The 16,738-nt window shown below is 41.2% G+C and overlaps 1 protein-coding gene across 1 annotated transcript in view; it reads left to right on the forward strand.

Annotated features, from left to right (window-relative positions):
- Positions 1–16,738, forward strand: part of bahd1 (bromo adjacent homology domain containing 1) — a 48,528-nt gene continuing 31,790 nt past the window's right edge. Inside the window, exon 1 of the mRNA XM_061795536.1 lies at positions 1–336. The gene's annotated coding sequence lies outside the window, so the exon portion shown is untranslated. The remainder of the gene's footprint in view (positions 337–16,738) is intronic.

Genomic DNA, 16,738 nt, shown 5'->3' on the forward strand with positions numbered 1-16,738 from the left:
CGGATGATGCTGTTATGTAAAAACACGCACAAGTGAGCCGTACTTTTTTCTCTTTTTTTCTCCACGCTGGAGACGACACACAGGCGACCGCTCGCCTCGGAGCCCCACGCCGCCACCGTCTGTGTGTGTGTGTGTGTGTGTGTGTGCTATCCACTCGCGTTAGGAGTCGGAAGTGTAACGACTGGATCTTTGGCACTTTGGAGTCTCTTTAAAAGGAGCTTCAAGTGAATATGAGCGGCCGTGCACGGGAAGCGTACACCTGACACGTTCCTGTCCTTGCCCCGCTGGAAGTGTTTTGGGTTTTTTTTCTACTAAAGGAGAGCTTTTATTTGAGAGGTAAGACACCGAGCCGTCAACGTCAAAAGTGTCCGAGAACGATGCGAGCAGCCCAGGGTAGTGCGGCAAGCTATACGCCGATGTAGCGACCCGCGTAGCTAGCAACTTTAAAAAAAAAAAAAAAAATGTTGTAAACTGTTGGTTACACATGCATCACTTGTGTTTTCTTGCGTGTTTATTTAATCCAAGTGTTTCGGCTGGGTGTCCACGGAGGTGAAAATGGCACAAGGGAGTGTATGTTTGACAGCCTTGCGTCAAGTTTGAGCCTCGACTCTGGTCCAGAGTTGAGCTGTTTCTAGATGGAGCCTCGCTACTGTTTTACTTTCTTTTTACATGAAAACACTTGATGAATCTCTTAGTTAAGCGACACATCGTCCGTGTTATAAAGTACATTTACTTTAATGCAATTTAACTCTTACATATTGTTCGGGTCAAATTTGTCCCGTTTGACATAAGAAAATACGCTAAATTTCATTCTTTCATCCTGAAATTTGATGACCAAAATACATCAAAAAAATAAAAAAATGTTTTGTGTATGTGCTACACAGTTTATGTATACCGAAGCTGTTCTCTGTCAAATTTGACCCGTGTCTCTTAAAATGGATTTTAGATCTACCAGCGTGTGCTAAATTAAGGGAAATGGCAGTAATGGTGGGAAGGTTGAAGCTGTGCATGTCATAAATGTGTGCATTTTTGTATTGGACAGTGCTAGCATTGTTTGAGACAGAACTTGAAAGAAGTCCTGAGAACTGTCTGTGTCCCACCACACTTGCTCAGGTTCCCATAGAAACATGCACCTGTTGGTCTTTGAAGAGTCATGGGGAAATCTCGATAGAGGAAAACAACATTAAACAATTCTTTCCATGTCCTAGGTAAAATAGAATGTCACATTGTTTGATAGTTCAATAGATGTTTTTATCCAAAGATAAGTAGTATAAAGCAGAAAGATACTCTTTCCCTTTTCTCTGAAACATTGATTCAGGATGATTAATGTATTAGTGTCAGATAGGCTATTAGTAAAAGATATGTAGTTCATAATTTGATATAGACAATTATTCGGAGGATATTCTTGGCCAGGGGTGGCACGGTGGACGACTGGTTAGCACATCTGCCTTTTTTTCTGTAGTGAGCGTCTGTGGTGAGGAAAATACTTACACGTCCATAAAATCAAGAATAGTGGGATTATTGTTCCAGTATTTTCAGAGATTTAAGTGGACATAAATAGGGATGTCCACTTAAATTGTGGTTACGATTGACGGTAGTTTTCTGACACTAGGCGACGTTGAGCTTTTGGCCAGTAGATCCTCGTCAGGTGTCAGCCACCCGTGCCCATCAAAGTCCGCTGTCAGCTGAGCCCCATGATCGTACAAAAAGCCTTTGTCACAAAATGAAACGCTTGTTTAACGTCATCGTCCAAAATTACTCCATCAAACTTTCAAGCCTGATAAAATAATACGAACACGGCGCCGTGATGTCAGGTGTCCGCCGTGACAGCCAGAGGTGCATGTCAAAGTCTGCCTGTGTCACACAATGCCACCCATGCATTGAGATTAAAACCTCTTTTGCAAGAGCGATATGGCCAAGCAAGGCAGCCAAAAGACAGTTACAGCACTTTACAGGCAAGCTACCTGTGTTCGCCTGTGTCATCCATTGGAACTCTTTCCAAACGTCTTAGCGGAATTTGTGATGCAATCAATACAAAGTTGAACTGATGAAACCCATTTATATATGGAAAATAATCTGCAGGTACTTACTTTATGTGGGATGACATGGCCTTTTTCTTTCCTCCGGGAGGTGTTTCAATGGTTGATTTAAAAAACAAACAAAAAACAAGCCTATTAAAATGTTTTGCTGTCACTATTTTAACTCATTATTGTCTAAAAAACATCCAGACTTTCAATATAGGCAAAAATTACAGCGCAGAATATGTAGTAGTTCAATGAGGAAATCTCCTCACCTTTTGCACTTGACATGTCAGACTCTGACATGACAGGCTCACAAATACAAAATGTGGGCTGGCCAAAATCTAACTGAAAATCAAACATTTCAGTAGAAAACAAGCCTAAAATTAGTACTGAGTCTATTTTGGGGGGATATTTTTTTCTGCAGACATCATTTGTAAGTCCAGAACTATTGAAAAAGTGGCAATAGTTCACAGGATTAGATAGGTCCGTTAAGGTCGCGGGTGAGCGGAGGGCTATCCCAGTTGCCTTTGGGCGAGAGGCGGGGTACACCCTGGGCTGGTTGCCTGACACATATAGTCAACCAACAAGCATGTCATGTTCACACCTATGGACAATTTAGAGTCTTCAATGAACCTAACATGCATGGAACTTTTTAAATTCTCAATCTCCAAGGTCGTTTCTACCTTTTTAGAGAAAACTATGATGCATCAAAGGCAGCACGGTGAACTAGTGGTTAGCAGGTCTGCTCACAATTCTGTGGTCTGGGGTACGTATCTCGGCTCAGCCCTTCCTTTGTGGCGTTTCCATTTTCCTCAGGTACTTCTTTCCCACATTCCAAAAACATGCATGTTCTAAACTGTCTACTGTCCACTGCTCACCCAGGACACTAATGAAGACTAGCATGATAGAAAACGGATGGCTGGATGATGCATTGATCAAACAAATGTTTATTATTGTACATAATGAACATTTGTGGGTTAAATGTTTCGGGGCTGCGGCACGGTCGCCGACTGGTTAGAGCGTCAGCCTCACAGTTCTGAGGACCCGGGTTCAATCCCCGTCCCCGCCTGTGTGGAGTTTGCATGTTCTCCCCGTGCCTGAGTGGGTTTTCTCCGGGCACTCCGGTTTCCTCCCACATCCCAAAAACATGCATTAATTGGTGACTCTAAATTGCCCGTAGGTGTGACTGTGAGTGTGAATGGTTGTTTGTTTATGTGTGCCCTGCGATTGGCTGGCAACCAGTTCAGGGTGTACCCCGCCTCCTGCCCGGTGACAGCTGGGATAGGCTCCAGCACGCCGCGACCTTAGTGAGGAGAAGGGGCTCAGAAAATGGATGGATGTTTCGGGGCTTTTAATTACAGGTCCTCTGAGGTTTTATTTGTTTGCAGGATGGGCTGGATCAAATGCTTTCGGCCGTTTTTTCTCGATGAGAGTTACTTTGACTGAATGAAAGCAGCCAAGAATTACAGCGGCTGAAATATGTATTTAACATGTCACCATTTTTCTCAATAAATATATTTCCAAAGGTGCTATTGACCTGAAAATTTCACCAGATGTTGGGAACAACCCAAGTAATCCATACATACAAAGAAAGTAGAACAAATAACCTCAGAAATTAAGTTGTGTGTAATGATGTGAAATGACACAGGGAAAAAGTATTGAACACACCAACTGGTATTGATTTAATACTTTGTACAAAAGCCTTTGTTTCCAATGACAGCTTCAAGACGCCTCCTGCATGGAGAAACTAGTCGCATGCATTGCTCTGGTGTGATTTTGGCCTATTCCTCCACACAAGCAGTCTTCCATGGGTTTCTTTTCTGGATCTTGAGTTTCAGTTCTTTCCATCGATTTTCGATTGGATTCAAATCAGGTGATTGGCGGGGCCATTCGAGCAGCTTTATTTTTTTTCTGTGAAACCAATTGAGAATTTCCTTGGCATTATTTTTTTTAGATCCTTATCCTGCTGAAATGTCTACCCTCGTTTCATTTTCATCATCCCCGTAGATGGCAGCAGATTTTTGTCAAGGATGTCTCGGTACATTTGCCCATTCATCCTTCCTTCAATGTAATGTTTACCAGTACCATTTGCTGAAAAGCAGCCCCACACCATCATGGTCCCACTTCACTGTTGGTTTGGTGTTTTTAGGGTGATGTGCTGGGCCATTTCTCCTCCAAACGCAATGTGCATTATGGCATCCAAACAGTTCAATTTTGCTCTCATGCGACCAGATTTTATTCTCCCAGTATTTAACTGGCTTGTCCAAATGTTTTTTCAGCAAACTTTAAACGAGCTTTGACATGTTTTTTTTTTTTTTTTTTTCAGCAATGGTGTCTTACGTGGTGAGCGTGCATACAGGCCATGGTGGCGGAGTACATTACTCTTTTCCTTGTGACAATAGTACCTGCTAACTCCAGGTCTTTTTGAAGGTCTCCACAGGTGGTCCTTGGCTCTTGGAGAACTTTTCTGATTCTTGTTTGCACTCCTCTGTCAGAAATCTTGTGAGGACCACCTGATCGAGGCAAATTTATGGTGGTATGATTGGCTTTCCACTTGCGTATTATGGCCCCAACCGTGCTCACTGGAACGTTCAGAAGCTGCCGTTATGTTTTGCAACAATTAGTTTGCGACGGTCTTGAGACAGCTCTTTGCTCTTACCCATCATGAGATGTGTCTTGACTCACACCTTGGCAATGAGACCATTTTGTCGGCCATCAATTAGGACTGAACCAGCTGATATTCATTTGCGGTGACAAGGGACTGGATTGCTGTTTGATTATTGATAGATTTCTAGGTGTTGTCTTGGTTTTCCATGCATTTTTGCACCTCCTTCTTCATGTGTTCAACACTTTTTTCCCTGTGTCATTTCACATTTGTACACATAACTTGATTTCTGATCTTATTTTTTTCTACTTTCTTTGTATGTATGGATTACTTGGGTTGTTCCCAACAACTGGTGAAATGTTCAGGTCAATAGCACCTTTGGAAGTATATTTAGTGAGAAAAATACTTATTTCAGCCACTGTACTTGTATTGTATTTAGATGAGTGGTAACATTCTATTTGTACTGTAGCTATCCACTCAAATGTAATGTGTCATTTTGTTGGATGTGGAATGCCTCAGAATTGACAAGTTACAAAAACACTTGACTGACTTTGACCCTTTTGTAATCTATCCAAAAGCAGGTCATTAGCTCCAGGTAGCTCGCTCGCTATATGTTGGAGACCACTGCTGAACTTTAGTGAGGAACTCAGGTTGCCATTTTGTCTCATTTTACAACATTACCTCTCACACCACTTTAAATGTGTGAGACAATCTCCCTTAAATAACAAGTTACAGCTAAACAGTGGCTAGGTAACTGCTGAAGAACAATGGACAATGGCCCAAGTTTCGTGCTTTTAAAGGTGTATTTTATGTGAAAAATTGGGTCAGATTCCAAACTGTATGGCTCTGTGGGAGTTAGAATTTTTAGGTACCACGATATACGTCAAATGTTATGAGAATATGGGGTATATGGTATCTTTGTATGTTTATGTAAAACTATGTAAAAGTAGTAACTGATTTCCTTGATTTTTCTATAACTTTTGTCTAACCTTGAAGTGTACGCGAAACTACAGCTACTAGACAGTGCAATATCTGTATAAATTACGTGTGAATACTCAAAAGCCGTAAGTGAAGTGAAATGCTGTGGAAATAATTGAACTGTTGAAATTTTGAAATGTGTGTGAAATGTGGAAGAATGCGGCAATTAGGTGGAGGAAAAAAAAAAAAACCTCAATTTGTAAATTTTATTTTAAAATTTGGGGATTGGTCATAGTTTCAAAGATGTCCTGATTGAGCTGAATATTTTGAAGTTGGAATGGTTTGAATCAGACAGAAAATGTACAACCCCAATTCCAATGATGTTGGGACGTTGTGTTAAACATAAAAACAGAATACAATGATTTTCAAATCATGTTCAACCTACATTTAATTGAATACACTACAAAGACAAGATATTTAATGTTCAAACTGATTAACTTTATTGTTTTTAGCAAATAATCATTAACTTGGAATTTTATGGCATCAACAGGTTCCAAAAAAGCTGGGACAATTGGCAAAAAAGACTGAGAAAGTTGAGGAATGCTCATCAAACACCTGTTTGGAACATCCCACAGGTGAACAGGCTAATTGGGAACAGGTGGGTGCCATGATTGGGTATAAAAGGAGCTTCCCTGAATTGCTCAGTCATTCACAAGCAAAGTGAAAAAGTACGTGAGAAAATAGTCCAACAGTTTAAGGACAGTGTTCCTCAACGTACAATTGCAAGGAATTTAGGGATTTCATCATCTACGGTCCATAATATCATCAAAAGGTTCAGAGAATCTGGAGAAGTCACTGCATGTAAGCGGCAAGGCCGAAAACCAAAATTGAATGCCCGTGACCTTCGATCCCTCAGGCGGCACTGCATCAAAAACCGACATCAATGTGTGAAGGATATCACCACATGGGCTCAGGAACACTTCAGAAAACCAATGTCAATAAATACAGTTCGGCGCTACATCCGTAAGTGCAACTTGAAACTCTACTATGCAAAGCAAAAGCCATTTATCAACAACACCCAGAAACGCCGCCGGCTTCTCTGGGCCTGAGGTCATCTAAGATGGACTGATGCAAAGTGGAAAAGTGTTCTGTGGGTCAACGAGTCCACATTTCAAATTTTTGGGGAAATTGTGGGCGTCGTGTCCTCCGGGCCAAAGAGGAAAATGGACGCAAAGTTCAAAAGCCAGCATCTGTGATGGTATGGGGCTGTGTTAGTGGCAATGGAATGGGTAACTTACACATCTGTGAAGGCACCATTAACGCCATTAAGGTACATACAGGTTTTGGAGAAACTTATGCTGGCATCCAAGTAACGTCTTTTTCATGGATGCCCCTGCTTATTTCAGCAAGACAATGCCAAACCACATTCTGCACGCTGTAACAACAGCGTGGCTTCGTAGTAAAAGAGTGCAGGTACTTGACTGGCCTGCCTGCAGTCCAGACCTGTCTCCCATTAAAAATGTGTGGCACATTATGAAGCGTAAAATACGACAACGGAGACCCCGGACTGTTGCACAGCTGTAGCTGTACATCAAGCAAGAATAGGAAGGAATTCCACCTACAAAGCTTCAACAATTAGTATCCTCAGTTCCAAAATGTTTATTGAATGTTGTTAAAAGAAAAGGTGATGTAACACAGTGGTAAACCCTGTCCCAGCTTTTTTGGAACGTGTTGCAGCCATAAAATTCCAAGTTATTGATTATTTGCTAAAAACAATAAAGTTTATCAGTTTGAACATTAAATATCTTGTCTTTGTAGTGTATTCAATTCAATATACGTTGAACATGATTTGCAAATTATTGTATTGTAGAACTAGAATGTAAATACTTAAAAATGTCTTAATTGGGGAATTTTATTTTGAACTTTTGGGAATAGGAATAAACTGTACAGTTAGAAATTGGAAAGGTTTTGATCAGTCAAGAAATAAAGGAGGTAAATGTGTAAAAATCTCTTAATTTCTCAATTTTATTTGGAAAATTTAGAAATGGTAATAGTTCCCCCCCAATGACTTGAATGAGCTGAACATTTTGAAATTGGAATGGTTTGAGTAAGTTAAGAAATGTGGAAGTAGGGAGTCAATGTGTAAAATCTCTTAATTTTGGAATTTTATTTTGAAAATTTGGGGAATGGGATAGTTTCAAAGAAGTTCTGAAGGAGCTGAACATTTTGAAGTTGGAATGGTTTGAATCGGTGAAGAAATGTTTTTTACTGTGAAAAGTGTGGAATTTTGGGGACCGTGGGAATTCTTGGAATGTGTAAAATAGTCCCCAAGATGTTCTGAACAAGCTGAACGGTTGGAAGCTTGAATGGCAATGATGGAAAACGTTTGTGTTGAATGTCTCATTTATTTGAATGAGGATTTTTTTTTTTTGTGGTGGAAAATGGGGAATTTTGGGGAAACTGGGAATGTTAGGAATGTGGAAAGTAATACCCCGGTTGTCCTAATTTTTTTCTAAATCTTTGGAATTAAAAAACACTGAATCGGTTGAGAAATACTGTAGCTATTAACCATCTATAAAAAGTGGGAAGAATAAAGAATTTTGGTGTGCTATATGTGTGAATGCTGGCGGCACGGTGGACGACTGGTTAGAGCGTCAGCCTCACAGTTCTGAGGACCCGGGTTCAATCCCCGGCCCTGCCTGTGTGGAGTTTGCATGTTCTCCCCGTGCCTGCGTGGGTTTCCTCCGGGCACTCCGGTTTCCTCCCACATCCCAAAAACATGCATTCATTGGAGACTCTAAATTGCCCATAGGTGTGAATGTGTGTGCGGATGGTTGTTTGTTTGTATGTGCCCTGCGATTGGCTGGCAACCAGTTCAGGGTGTACCCCGCCTCCTGCCCGATGACAGCTGGGATAGGCTCCAGCACGCCCGCGACCCTAGTGAGGAGAAGCGGCTCAGAAAATGGATGGATATATGTGTGAATGCTATTCAACATTCTCAAAAGAATTAACTTTTTAAAATATCTCTGACAGTGTCACTCAAAACATGATTGACCCTAACTCTTGTATTGTAGGTGTGTCAAACATTGTGGCTTCTGGATTTAGAACACATTTTTTACTTGATTTGTTGGTCATGTGGGAGGCTGCAATAAGAGCACATTGCTGTTAAATTTTAATAGCTGTTTAAGATATTTAATATACCGGGCAACATTTTGCAGGTGGTGCTCCCTTGATAAAAAGTAAATAGAGGCAGAAAAAAAAGAGACAGTCTGAAGCCAAATGGAGTGTTTGTGAGAGATGATCAGCTATGTGTGGTTTCATAGGCTGGCAACCAGTTCAGGGTGTACCCCGCCTCCTGCCCGATGACAGCTGGGATAGGTTCCAGCACGCCCGCGACCCTAGTGAGGAGAAGCGGCTCAGAAAATGGATGGATATATGTGTGAATGCTATTCAACATTCTCAAAAGAATTAACTTTTTAAAATATCTCTGACAGTGTCACTCAAAACATGATTGACCCTAACTCTTGTATTGTAGGTGTGTCAAACATTGTGGCTTCTGGATTTAGAACACATTTTTTACTTGATTTGTTGGTCATGTGGGAGGCTGCAATAAGAGCACATTGCTGTTAAATTTTAATAGCTGTTTAAGATATTTAATATACCGGGCAACATTTTGCAGGTGGTGCTCCCTTGATAAAAAGTAAATAGAGGCAGAAAAAAAAGAGACAGTCTGAAGCCAAATGGAGTGTTTGTGAGAGATGATCAGCTATGTGTGGTTTCATATATGACCTATTACATTCACAAGCTGCCTGGCACGTTCTCGTGCAATAAATGCTGTGTGTAAAGTTTATTGTGCTCAGAAAAGGCTGACAATGGCACTTGAGTTTTGTGGTCTGTCCTTGATAGGCCTGTCATGGCGTGTCGGTCCGACTTGCAGCGGACATGTGAGCTTGAAAGCTGGAGATCAATCCTGCTCGTAATCCCATTATTTCCCAAGAAGCGTCTTGTTGTGGTCATTAGACAGCGAAGGGACGGCAGGCAGGCTGTTTTACGTGCCTCCTGTCACCCGAACACACTGTCTCAGTGGAAGCGCACACACACACACACACACACACACTTCCTGCTCGTGGACAGGCCACATCTGATGGAAGACAGTAGAATAATAGAGAATGTAACCCAGATGATGCATGCACACAAGAGAGCAGTATAAACATCAGTAGGCCATTGTTGTCTCGCCTGAATGGCAAACAAACAGTTGGCGTTCAGAAAGTGAAAACAACATGCCACCCTGCATGAATGACCGATTGTTCATCAAGCTACATAAAAAGTACTCTGGCGCATACCCCCTTTTTTGTCTTTAAAATCTCCTCAATGTCACACTTGTGCACCCCAATGTTCAAATTTTGGGAGTTTGAATGGTATACATCAGTAGCCATTTTTTACGTCTAGTACAGTTGTTTGAAAAACTTAGTAAAGTAAAAAATCTTTATCCATCCAGCCATCCATCTACCCATCCATTTTCTGATCCGCTTATCCTCACTAGGGTCGTTGGTGTGCTGGCGCCTATTCCAGCTGACTCGAGGCAAGAGGCGCAGGGTACACCCTGAACTGGTCGCCAGTCAATCGCAGGGCACATACTGTATAGACAAACCACCATTTGCACTCACTTTCACACCAATTTTGAGTCTTCAGTCAACCTACCATGCATGTTTTTGGAATGTGGGAGGAAACCGGAGTACCCGGAGAAAACCCACGCAGGCACGGGGAGAACATGCAAAACTCCACACAGGGAGGCCGGATTTTAACCCAGGACCTCAAAACTGTGAGGCAGATGTGCTAACCAGTCACTCACCGTGCCGCCCTCAGAATCTTTAAAATATCAATTCATTTCTGTACACAAATGCATTCGGAGTACTACATTTTTATTCCCAATCAAAACATAAAGAAAAATGTTACAAATAATTCCTTTTCAGAGAGTAACTAGTGGTAGCACGTCCGCCTCAAAGTTCAGAATTTCTAGGTTCGAATCTTGGCTTTGGCCCTCCCGTGTTGAGTTTGTATGGTCTGTACTTGGTTGTGTACGGTTTTTTTTTGGTGGGGGGGGGGGGGGGGGGGAGTACTCTGGGTTCCCCTCACATTCCAAAAATACGTTTCTTAGGTTAACCGAAGACTCGAATTTGAATTTTCTTTATCTATCTATCTATCTATCTACTGTATCTAGGTAAGGCAACTGGGAACATTTTCTCATTTGCAATGCCGACCTACCAGTACACAGCATAGTAAAACAAAGCAAAATAAATGCAAATACATAGACCACATACTGTATGATATAGTTACATAATACATTACATCATAGCACATGGTGAGTAAAACGTTCTAAATAGGTGCAGCTATCATGTACAGTATCCCTAACTACATTTTTAAATGACTGTATTGGAATGAATGAGATGAGTTTTATGAAATGTGTGTGTGAATGGTTGTTTGTCTTGCGATTGGCTGGTGACCAGTCCGGGGTGTATCCCGCCGCTTGCCGGAGGTCTGCTGAGATAGCATCCAGCTTAACTGTGATCCTCATGACTTGCAGTTTTTGCTTTGTTGGAAATCACGGAACTAATATTGAGTTGTATCACCACTGTTTCTGAGAAATGCTTCACGTTGGTGTTGTTGGAGTCAACCAACTAATGTCCCACATGAACTGCTCTTCCAACCCAGAAGAATTTGGCCTCCGTTCGACATACTTCCTGTGCCTTTCTTGATTTTGCCTCAACAACATTTTTTGTCACATCACAAGTTCTCTATGTGGATTGGGCAGGCCACTCCATTAGATTAGTCTTGTTCGTCTGAAACCAAGAAGCTGCTCGCTTACTGGTCTGTTTTAGGGTTATAGTTGTTTTGTAGTTTGCATGACCACTTTGTGGCGCAACATCATTTGTGGCCCATAGGCGAATTGTGTGTGTGTGTGTGGGGGGGGGGGGGGGGGGATGTCGATGTCGATGTAAGCCACACCCACTAGGCTGTTTGAATGAGATAGAAAGAAACAGGAAGTCAGAATAAGGAAACCAGAAATGCAAGGTCGTAGACAACCGCGATGTATCCCAGCGCTTCCTCCATTCGTTTATGATGTACCATAAAAGTCAGGCTCTAATAATGTGATCGACTCAAATGAAACTGGTTATAGTCTTTTGAGTTATGTTGAATCTATGAAAATAAATACTGTAACGTCAAATGAAGTTGAAGAAAGACATGCCCGGTTTCGCCCGCGTTGATACCGCAACTACTTTTACTATGCAAATAAAAGTGTGACCTGTGTTCTGCACCCGAAAAAACAGACAAACACCTCTAACTATATTGTATCAAGGGATATAGGTACTTCAAAAATAGCACTATAAGATTATAAAAATATTTTCCAACAAAACCTAACCCATCTGTAGCAAATTGATGATTTTCCAGTTGAATATGCCTAATATACTATAGGTCCTCTAAATAAAAAGTTTAAACGACCCATGTTTGTACCAACTATCAAAAAAAACAACAAGATCCCCACATCGGTGTTAGGGTTGTTTTTAAATTAATTGAATTCATCAAATTCCACTGAAAATGCTTACCTTGTACTGTAAAGGTTGAGTCTGGTGACCATTTAGTTGGAAACAGACATGAATTAGATTATTAGGGTTTATAGGACAATCTAATCAGTTCCCTCTTTAATTTTATGATCCATGAAGCTGGATTGCACAAGAGGATATCTTTTATAAACCTTTTGCTCATTAATAGATGCCCGTCGCTGAGCTGAGATGTCAACGCATCCCCCCGATCTCAACATGTACTTCAATGAATATGGCGTTCTTCATAATGTGGGCTGACACGACAGTCTTAAGCCTTAAAGGTTTCAACAAGCACACAGATACAGTATGAGCTAGGTTGTAATAAAGCGGGATTATCCTCTGTGGCTGTACAAATGCCAAGGCCTTGTTCTTGTTTTAATGCCAGTTAGTTTTAGCTCTATTTCCACCAATCGGTAGTATTCAATTCAGTGCGGTATGCCTTTGTTGATTTGAAACAGTTTAATAAACGATCTTTACAGAAACTTCAGTGCACAGGTGACAAATTTGAGGCCTGGGACCAGATCCAGACTGCTGCATCATTTTATATGGTCCTTCTAAGAAAATCATGTGCATCTACATCTTCATGTTTCTTGCTTTAAATCTGAACCAAAATTGGAAATTGTCTTCACATTTAACCACGTTAAGATATTGTGTTTTTCGTTACCATACCCCTTTTTAAAATAAATTGACCAATAGTTAAACAAAATATTTTCCATGACTCTGGATTTCAAAACTTATCGATAAACTTGTGTGTTTATATAGAATAATAACATGATGATGCGATTACACATTTATATGGTTTCACAGTCATAACAGCTATCTGAGGGGAGACCATAACGACAATGTGGCCCTTGACAGAAATTAGTTTGACATCTCTGCTATATTGTTTTACAGTAGTACAGTGAACCCCGTTTGTCACAGGGGATAAGTTTCAGACCCATTGACAATAGTCAAAAATCCATAATATATGTGTGTGTGTGTGTGTGTGTGTATATATATATATAAATATATGTGTGTATATATATATATATGTATGTATATATATATAAATATATGTGTGTATATATATATATATGTATGTATATATATATATATATATATGTGTGTGTGTGTGTGTGTGTATATATATATATATATATATATATATATATATATACATAATGTATATATGTGTGTATATATATATATATATATATATATACATGTATATATGTATGTATATATATATATATATATATATACATATATACATAATGTATGTATGTATGTGTATAAATACATATATGTATATGGACTTCGAGGAAATGAAAATAAGACTGCAGTTCTCACTCACTTTTTCAGACCCTGGACTCAAAAAGTAGTTCCACCTCAACCTTAAACTCCTCTGTCACACCTACAGCACACCTCACCACTGTTCTGCTGCCCTCATACATGTCCACCTGCACTCGTATAACATACTTTTCTGCCACTCCAGATTTCCCCATGCAGGGCCACAGTTCCTCTTTGGCTTTCCTTTCATAGGCTTTCTCGAGATCTTCAGAGACACAATGCAGTTCCTTTTGATCTTCTATGTACTCACTCCTCCATCAACCCTTTCAAGGCGAATAATGCATCTGTGGTACTCTTCCTGGGCATGAAACTATACTGTTGCTCACAAATACTCACTTCTGCCCTGAGTGTAGCCTCCACTACTCTTTCCCATAACTTCACTGTGCAGCTCATCAACTGTATTCCTCTATAGTTCCCACAACTCTGCACATTGACCTTGTTCTTGAAAAGGGGCACTGGCACACTTTTCGTCGATTCCTCCGGCATCTTCTCACCCTCTCGAATTCTATTGAACAACCTGGTCAAAAACTCCACAGCCACCTCCCCTAGATGCTTCCACAGGTAGGGTATCAGGACCAACTGCCTTTCCATTTTTCATCCTCTTTAGTGCCTTACTAATCACTGCTACTTCCTGGTTCACCACAATTGCCTCTTTTATTTTTTCTTCTTATTTTCGTTCAATCAGCAACTCCTCAAAGTAATCTTTCAATCTATCCAGCACACTAGCGGCACCAGTCAACACAACTCAATTTACTCATATAAGGAATCAGTTTTCTCCATTAAAATGAATTGAAATGTTATTAATCCGTTCCAGCCACTCAATAACCACCATGTTTTTGTTACATGAAAAATAGGATTATATTGCAAAAAATAAATATGAAAACATAATAAGAGATAACCATTTACTATGTAGCTAATTCAGTGTGAGCGTGCAGGTGTTATCATTTTGTGTTTGTGTGTTGGACTATTCTATTCAATAGCTGAAAGGGCATAAACGACTGTCGCTCTCCTTTTTTTTCCACTTCTCTCAAGTGACGACATATTCAAATTTTGGTTTGTAACATAAAGCAAAAAGGTGACTGAGTGACAGCTCATAATTAAAAAAAAAAAAAAAACACACACAAGTTGGGGCACTCAGAAGTCAAGGTAGCACTGTAATTGGAAGTCAGATAGTAACACTTTTGACACAGTATGTGATGTTTGTGTATTTTAACATGAGATAATGTTGCAATCTAAATCCCTACTGGAAACACAAGTCGGATCAGGGTTTATTGATGTTGAAACTGATTTAGTTTGGTTGGTTAAAAGGTGGCTTCACCATCGCATCATCATTCTCTTGCTCAAGCTCTGGATATGCACGATTCATGAACCTTGAGTGGCTCAGGATGTGCAAAGCTGTTCTGGAGCCTCTCACAGCCATTAGCCATTACCCCTCCCGCTCTCTTCATCCTTTCTTTGCCGGACTTGTCCTGGCGCGGCGCCTAAGACACAGCTGTGAAAATTACAGGTCTGCTTCATAGAAAGCCGGGAGAAGAGGAGACAGGGCCGGCGGGGAAGGAAACAACAACCACGGCTTGCTCTGCCTCAGCTGTCGGCCTCCCCACAGCTGCAGTGGAGGTGGGGGGCTTACGGAGCCGGGGTGTCTCTCACTTATCACACACAACTGGGATTGTTTACGTGTGTGTGTGTGTGTGTGTGTGTGCGTTGAGGAGCTGGGGCGTTAAACCCTGTTTGGCTGAGGGAATGGAACAGAAGCCCTCACTGTGACTGACAAACGTCACAGTGAAAAGCATGCGGCACCAAAGCGTCCTTCAGTTTGGCAGAAGCTAAGAGCAAGACTGAGGCCCTGGCAGGCAGGCAGCAGCCCCCGATTCGCTTCTCACTCAGCTGGATTTGAACGGGCCTCCTCTATCAGGGACTTATTGTTCTCCATGATGATGACAATCCACTCATAGCGCTCTCTCAATCCATCACTACCTTGGTACTTTCCTCCTGCGGCTCCCGCGCACTCTCCTTATTTTTCTCGCAGCCTTGTTCTCGCCTGTCACGCTCCCCATGTCTGCGTGTATCTCTGAGGGCCTGTCAAGCAAAGAGAAGGGGTAGGCTGAACGTGAAAAATGGCCCCTGTGATTCACAATGATCCTTCCGCATGGCTTTTTTTTCTCCTCCAGAATGAGACGTGAGATACTGTCTCCGCTGCTCCCTGGCGCTTTACTGTCTGAATGCAGTCTTCATCTATTTCCCACTCTTGCTCGGTCTCTCCTCCTCCTCCTCCTCCTTCAGTCAGGCTGTCTGGCATGTTGCGAGAGGCCTCTCTGTAGCTGAGCAGTAGAAATCATCGTTACGTGATGAAGCTCAGAAGGATCAGCAAAGTATGACTTAGAGCTTTTTATTACGGCTTCTATCTTAAAGCTCACTAAAATGAGGAACACATTAGGTTCTGATCTTTGAGATCTGAAATCGGTCTGAGGTCTGCAAAAAGTATCTGATCAGACTGGATCTCAAATCTGCGATTTTACCACTCTTATTGAAGCAGTCCATTCCATGCTCTGCTTCAGCACTCCTATCCGGCAGCGCCCGGAGGCCATGCAGAGTCCACGTGATCACAACAACAGCTTGCTAAGGTGCTAATATCGTAGCAAGGAGTAAGAGTGAATGTTGCTTGCTTAAAGGTGTTTTCTGACACTCTGGTTTAAATTCACTGTAAAACTAAACTCTCATAACAAAAGAATTACACCTATTGAATTTTCATATACATCACAGACTTTGTTTCTTTCTTTGCTTTTATTTGGAAAACATTTTTAGCTCGGAGCTAACACACAATGAATAAAAAACACCATTGACGAGCTAACAAACATTAGCATTGAACTCGCAGCACTTTTAACTCTCAAAATAATGAATATCAGAATCAGAATCATCTTTATTTGCCAAGTATGTCCAAAACACACAAGGAATTTGTCTCCGGTAGTTGGAGCCGCTCTAGTACAACAGACAGTCAATTTACAGAACACTTTGGAGACATAAAGACATTGACAAAAAACAATTGTGCAAAAAGATGCAGAGTCCTCTAGCACTTAGAGCAGTTCGAATGACTAATATTGCAATAGACCGGTGCAATGACCATTGTGCAAGGGGCGCTGAGACTTCAAGGAGTGTATGCGGTTTAAAGTGACGAGTAGTGCGATAATCTGGGACAATGTTGGTTGTGCAAATGTTACAGATACTCCTCAAACAGTGTGCAATGGAGCAGATGCTACTCTGGC

Source organism: Phyllopteryx taeniolatus, chromosome 13, assembly GCF_024500385.1.
Source record: "Phyllopteryx taeniolatus isolate TA_2022b chromosome 13, UOR_Ptae_1.2, whole genome shotgun sequence".
Lineage (NCBI taxonomy): Eukaryota > Metazoa > Chordata > Actinopteri > Syngnathiformes > Syngnathidae > Phyllopteryx > Phyllopteryx taeniolatus.